Here is a 7,666-nt window from a genome sequence, read left to right on the forward strand (position 1 = left end):
TGGAAAAAACATTTTTTGAAAACAAAGAGTAAAATTAATCAGACTGTGACTGGAAAGGAAGAAGTTTTATTAAACACAATACTCCAATGTCTTTTTATTGCAGCAAAAATAAATTTAGAACCTTGCTGATGTAATTTTCCATGACATTTCTTTCAGCAAAGAAAAAGTACACTGTTCTGGCTTAAGCCTTTAAATATTCCAGTTCCACTCTGAAAACCAATGCTAGAAAAATATTTAGGTCTTTTCAGGTTTACTGAGAATTGTTACAATATTCACTCTGATTCAGAAAATATTGCCAGCCCTGTAAATGACTTGTATAATTTCTATGACATGCATCATCAATAGAAACAGATTTTCAGATCAGAGGTTTCTTTCCCAAATAAATACATGCAACTCTACTAGCCTTGAATTATTTCTTAGCATAAAGCCATACAACTCCATTTTCAGTAAAACTGCAAAAATGAGTAAGGAGCTCTGAAGCTGTGCAAGTTTCTCCTGCTCAACAAGTGAGAAAGTTGTACACATTATTTTCTTTGAGGTACACTGGATCAGGCAATGTTAAAGATCTGTTTACTTTTCACTGAAAATTAAATATCTGTAAAATTCTGACTACAGGCAGAATAACATCCAACCAACAAGAAATTACCATTTGACTTAGTTACTTTTCAGAGGAATACCACATTTTAAAAGAAGCGTCAAACGTAGCTTTATAAAACTACCTGACTTACTAATAAACATGTCTCTTGCTTCGTGCCATAAGACCTAGGCCAGGACACAGAATACATGAAATTCATATGATTTAAATATTATAAATGTTAATGATTTAACAAATGTGATTTATTTTACTGAATAAACAAAAATTATTTTTATTCACTTGAACCAAATAAAGAACAATTGCTGCAGCTCAACTATACTGAATATGCACACTCTTAAGTTTATGCTTTAACAAAACCCACAAATCTACATGCACACAGTATATTTTATACACTTAATTCGAGACATTAAATGATAAATTCAGCTCATGTGAAAGTCCGGCTACGTTCTTGTCCACGTTGAGTGTGAGCTTAAGGCTCAAACACACAACCAAACTGAAATAACTTAAAGCTAAGTCATACTCCCTTTCAACTAGGAAAGACTGAAGAGCTGATTGAGTTGCCCACACATTAGCACCTACTGCTACTTGAGATGACCTTGGGGATGCCCAACACAAAACGGGGCTGGCAGATACAATTATACAGGATCTATAGGGTATCCATGCCATGCTGGAGCAGCAGCTAAGAACTAAACGGCACTAGAGTGTTATGCATGTGCAAGTGAACAGAGCCCCGAATAAGCACACACGGCCATTTACCAAGCTTTACAACTTAATGGATACAGGGTAACTTGTTAAACTCTTGCTGTTAAGTGATTTGTTATTTTCTTATTTTCTTCAACATACAAACTTGTTCAAACAACAAGAATGCAACCAGTTGATTTTGTGTACATTATTTCTATTTAAACAAGAAACAATTCACCTAATTCAGGCCTTTGGCATGACCATGGCCTGAGCAGGGCTGTATTACTGAACTGCAACTCTGAAACATTTAATTTCAATTATGTGAGTAGTCCTACCTGTGAAACCAAATACCAAGGCAATCCAATATTTTGCAGCATCAATTTCCAGCACTCCTTAGCAATGCTGATATGTTACCCGCTTCTCGGCCATCCATCTCAGCCTACACTCAGCCCAGAGGGCTGACATGTTCCCTAAGAGAATAACTATGAATTTTCTAATTGAAATAAATGCTGACTTCTGTATGTCCTTCCTCGAGCCATTTGGTACATAAATGACATTCATGATTCTTCAAGTTCTAATATTTCAATTCAGTTGCTTCTGTTTAGACAAAAGCATAGTTTGACTTTAAAAGCAGTTTATTTGTTAGTATAGAGAAAGATGCATTAGGATGGACCATTTCAGTTACCTAGCAAAAGGTTCTCCAGCCCGCTACTTCTTCAAAGTCCCACAAACATGCTGACGGTTTTGCACTGACTTTTCAAGAACAAAGATCCCTTACATGTCCTCACAAGTCAAAAGTTAACAGTGTTTTCTCTCACATATATTAAGAGAAAATTACCCTGCAACTCCATTCTTCAAGATGTTCTTCAAACACAGACACTTTATTTCTGAGCGGCCCTGTAGGAGTGCATGGGATGGCTCAAATTACACTAGTTTATTCTTTTATTCGAATTTGGGTATTCTAATAAAAGGACATACTTATTGCCACATGTCTGCATCTGCAAAGGTGTTCTTTCTAAAAACCTGTAATTGACTTAAGAGTACATATTCACCCTGGGACCCGGAAAATAAAGAAAAAAAAAATTATTATTAACCCTGTCTAAGAAACATTCTTATCTGTATACGTTGCCTACTTGCAGGAATTTTCCCTCCAGAAAAAACAACCATTGTATATACAAAGTGAAGCAAAGAAAACACAGTATTTTTATCAGAAATTAAAAGATAAAACCCTGTATATTTGAGTATTTCATGTACATAAGAAAAATATACCCTAGCTATTTCAGACAAGTTACTGGGGTTGTTCATCTACTAAATTTTACAATATGTGTATAATTGCTAAGAAATCGTACTTTAAAATAGCTACCCACTACATTTTTTTTTTAAAAAAATGCAATACTTACTTTAGTTAAGTACAAAGATAAGCAAGAAATATTTCTCATGTATTAAAAATTTATACACATTTTCACTAGCTGTGTTTCAAAAAAAAATCCTAAAGTGCAGATCTAAAGGACAAAATTTCATTGTTGTAAACATCCTTTTCTTGAGGAAGTTCAGAGCATTTTGATACAAAAATATTTATATTAAACTTTCACAAATCTCTTATCTGGGACCTGAGTACAGTTTAAGAATCTGGAAAGCATGCCCTGGCAGTCTGAGTTTAGGTCTTGGAATCTGAAATTTCTGACCCTGATTCCGGTCCATCCTTGATAAGTCTTTGTGTAAGGCACGTGTGTTTCTACAGTACAGGTAAGACCGAGTTAAAGAACACAAATACTAGTTCTAATAGCCAAGTTCTATTAGCAGTCTAAGACCATTTAATCGTAAATATTTAAACAGGTTCACTGACATATTTGAATGTAAATATTCTTGCAGATTCTCTCTAGAGAGAGTTGGCAAGCAAACAAAAATTTTCAGAACTGCACTTAGTATTGCCTCCCACTTAATTTCAGCATTTATGAATCTCCACTACTGAACCAAAGGTCTGTCTGGAGCTTCTTCCCCAAGGACTCTAACCACAGGCTTAGGAAAGATTAGGAGGAAAAAGTCACAGAAAAACGGGACTTGATATTCTCTGATATTCTTGATTTCTCTGATATTCTTGATTTCTCAGCAGTTTCCTACTGGAGTAGTCATGAAATGATGCCAACTTGTCCAAGCGATCTTGCAGGAGAGGACAAACCAGTAATCCTGTCGGCTGTTCCTACTGAACAGGTCACATTCCCCTTCTAGGACGATATGAGTCTACTTTCAAAATTAGCTTCCTTCTTCATGTAGAAACAGTGAAATGTCACTACTCCATCCAGCGCTGACAAAAAACTGACAGAACTCAGCTTCTTCCATTGATGCAGCATTTTCCATTACCAAGCAGACCTTGAGAAACAGTGACTGTTTGAAAACCTGCTATCTCCAACTAAAGCATAGTCTTCTCTTGTTCCCTTCTTGCTTCTTGACACCAGACCGTGACTTCTCAGCTCCTGATGCAAGCTCCACTGGCTGCCTACTAATTGCAAGAGCAAATCTACATGCAGTTTAGAGGCTAGATCCAAGAAACTTGAAAGACTGGAGTATTTACAGTCTGAAAGACTGACATCCTTGGCCTTGCAAGATAGGTAACTGCTACAGAAATTTCTAATTGAAATTATGTGAGATAAGCCAGCTTTACTGTCTCAATTTCCAAAGAAAAAACTTTAGCCAAAACCATCTTGTCAGACGTCACCTCTCTTTTGGCATGACATCCAGTTCCACCTGTCGGCTCCAGGGATGGACCTCCAGCATGACCCCACTGAAGTTACCAGAGGTTCATCTACACGCAGTATGCTGTACTGGATCTAGATGCTTGAAACCTATCCACAAAGGCCTTTTTTTCAGTAACATCATCACCCCCAAAAAGAAATTTGTTGCCAAGAGTGAAAGCAGTGAAGGATAAGATGCAAACAACACACAAAAGAAAACACGGGCACATGAAAAGCAAGGAAGATCGTGGGAGTACTGTTCCCAATAATACCTATAATACCCATGCTTAGCACCATCCTTCAATAAAGGTTCAGTACTGCTGCGATAAAGATCAAATACATGAGGGAAAAACGTTTTGAAAGAAGTGAGAAGACAGGAAAGGAAACAGAGGGCATGATTTTTCAATTCTCCAATAATTTAAAAAGAAGTGTTAGGGTCTGGTGCAAAATTTTTGCCCTAAGTGACAAAACTGCTTTGAAAAATCATATGTAGACTCCTGGGACACCTTCCCCTGGCCTCCAAGAAAACCTACGTTGGGGTTTTGGGCTAGCAAGACAATTTGACTAATTTTTATAAAATCATCTAGGACTTTTAAAAGTCCTATAGAATGGTAAGACACACTGCTTATATTAAGTTTCTTTATTTCTCCCACTCCTATTCCAATTACGTTTCTTCTTCCTCTTACAACTGCTGTCTATCATCATCACTGCATTGCTTACCAGGAAGAAACCAGAGTGGAAGTGACTGAAAAAATTGCATCATTACACCAAAGGGAAAATATTTAAAGCAAAAGAAAAAAAAATCTCAAATTCTTTTCTCATTCTACATACCCTACAGTCATCCTGAAAAAATAATTTCAAAGCTTTAGTTACCCATCTACTTGACTGAAAAAAAATAAAGATTTGAATAAAGTGACTAACAACTAGTAAGAAAGAGAAACTATATAACAAACTAATGAAAGCCAGAAATACAAAGATGAGAAAATAGTCATGAAGTTTACACTAAAATTCTGCCTCTAATAAGATTTACTGAAATGTCAAGGCCAGCAGCTAAAAAAGCCTGAGAAGAAGGTGTCAATTGATATTTTCACTTAATAGTATTTATACTTCTTTCTACAAGTGTAAAAATACTTTTTGAAGGCAATCAAGTGTTTCAGATCATAGAAATTATGCAACAACTACCTTCAGTGTTGAAAAGCATTATAGGAGGATGCAGGAGTCATTTTCACATAGTTAGTTGTTTGCTTCTGCAGTAAAAAAAATATAACGAGCACTATCTCCAGACCTTGAAGTGTATTAAAAATAATCAAACATTTTGTTAGACAGTCTCTTGGGAACAGGATGTCATTCCTGTATCTAAACCTAACCTAATGTAACCTAATGTAACCTAAATCTAACCTGAGATGCTGAAGAAAAACATTTATTCACATTTTTTAATGTGTCTTATCCAAGATTTTCAGAAAATTAACTTGAAAAGCTCTTTCTTTTTGCTGAATTGTTAGCCAAACTCTAAACACACTTCAGTTCCTGTAATCCACACATACACACAAACATAATAAAATACAACTGATGTAATTATTAGCTCTTGCCTATTTTAAACATTACATACAACTTAAGTTACCATAGAATTGATATGGTAGAATTGAAACATATACTGATTCTTAATTTTGACCTTCTGACACGAGAGTTCAAGGAACTGGCTTTAGGGAAACAAAAGTAATCCAAAGATTTGGTTTTAAAAGAACTTTATTAAAAATATTAACCATGTAACACAGCAAAATAATTCAAAAGAATGCAATAAACATGTGAAAGAAAGACCTATTATAGTTTTATAAACTTAAAGAATCTTAGCACAGAAAATGCTAAAGCTTTAAGAATTTAAGAAATTCTAACAGGTTGTTCAGGATAAACGATGCACAAGCTTCAGATGTTTGGTGCCGTTGCACCTGCATGTGGGAGCCTGACTGGACACCAGTTCAATGCCATAGGAACTGCAGGTCAGGGAAGAACCCTTCTGTTATTTTATGTAGTCATAAATGCTATACTGCATTAACAGAAAAACAGCACACAAATGCACGCATTTTGTTATGCCCCCTCTGCGCAGACCTGACCCAGCCTAAGTTTTTAGCAGTCTGTAGTTACCTGATCCAGCTAAATGTTGAGCCATATATCAGGTCTGGCTGTTGGATCTGTGACCTCACAGTCTGCTCTGTCAAAGAAGAAATATCCACAGCTTCTACAGTTCTAACCTTTAATCACTTCCCTCAGTATCCAAGGCAAGTTGTTCTAGCCTCGTTTAGACTAACAGCTCTAGGGGTCCCTTCCAACCCAAAACATTCTATGATTCTATGATTTATAAAATATATCTTCTAAAACATTCTAAGCCTTAACGGAAAACCAAAACAAGCCCATAAGCACTGCTAAACCAAACCTGGCTTTCTTTTCTACATTCCCTGCTTACTTCAATTTAGCACAGTCTTTCTGCACCTCGGAGCCTTAGTCCGTGAAAAGGGCTCCTGCCTACAGGTAAGAGGGCTACATGTTGGGTCACCAAAAGAAGAGTTCTTTCAATACGATGTCTAGCACGGTTCCAGCATGAACCTGGCTGTAGCTATGCTTCCCTGTAACATTGGGCACTCACCAGAGCACTTCCCATGAACCCAGCACACAGCGCCTGGGCAGGTGGGAGGATGGTGCAATCTCTCCCTGACACAAAGTCAGAAGTTGCCTCGGTATATACATCAAATACATATATATAAATGCATATCTAAAATATATATATATATACACACACAATAGTATTATACACCTGGAGTTGAGAATTCTTATAGTTTAAACTTTTATAGTTACAGCTGTCTGCATAAAAAAGATACCTTATGTTATAGAAGAGAGAGATACAACAGTAAATAGAATGAGTATATGAAAAAGTTAGCCCGTGTGTAACTGTCCATTTGGGTATTTCTTTAACAGTCTTCCAATACTGGAACTGACCAACCTTAAGTGGCAAGAGCATTGGATTAGCTGTAACACAAAGAGGCTTCCCAACTCTTAAAAAAATAATTAAGAGACAAAATGTTGTGGTATATGTTTAAGCATCTAAAATTAAATCTACCCATTGCAGCAGTCTCCTACAAACTGCAACAGATCATATGCATCATGATGCCAAGGTTATTTCACCTCAACTTTATCACTCAGTGGTCTTACTTCTATTCTTGATTTTACTTACATGGTTAAAGAAGCTTTAAAAAACAATTGCCTATAACTAACTCAGAATTACTTCTGTCAGTTCTCACTTTAGAACTGCACTTTATCTCTTACATTTTTCTTTGCTTATCTGTCCTTTTCTAGTCTTTATTCCTAAAATCCTTTTTGAGATGGGTAAAAGTTGTTTTCAATAGACCTTTTGTCATTTTTGGATATAAATTCCAAATAGATTCTAGCTTTGGCATAAACCAGCTTCATATCTTCTTTGCTTCTAGGGCCCTCAGGACTCCAGTGCAGCCAACATCACTAATTAATCCTCTTGATTTTTCAAAGCTTGTCCTTCTAAAATTAAGAATTTCAAACCTGTCTTTGTTCAGTCATCTATTTTACTTCTATTTATTTAACCTAATTAAAAACGTGATCCAAGATTGCAAGCTGACTAATAAACCAGCTC

Source organism: Egretta garzetta, unplaced genomic scaffold, assembly GCF_000687185.1.
Source record: "Egretta garzetta isolate BGI_Z169 unplaced genomic scaffold, ASM68718v1 scaffold268, whole genome shotgun sequence".
Classification (NCBI taxonomy): domain Eukaryota; kingdom Metazoa; phylum Chordata; class Aves; order Pelecaniformes; family Ardeidae; genus Egretta; species Egretta garzetta.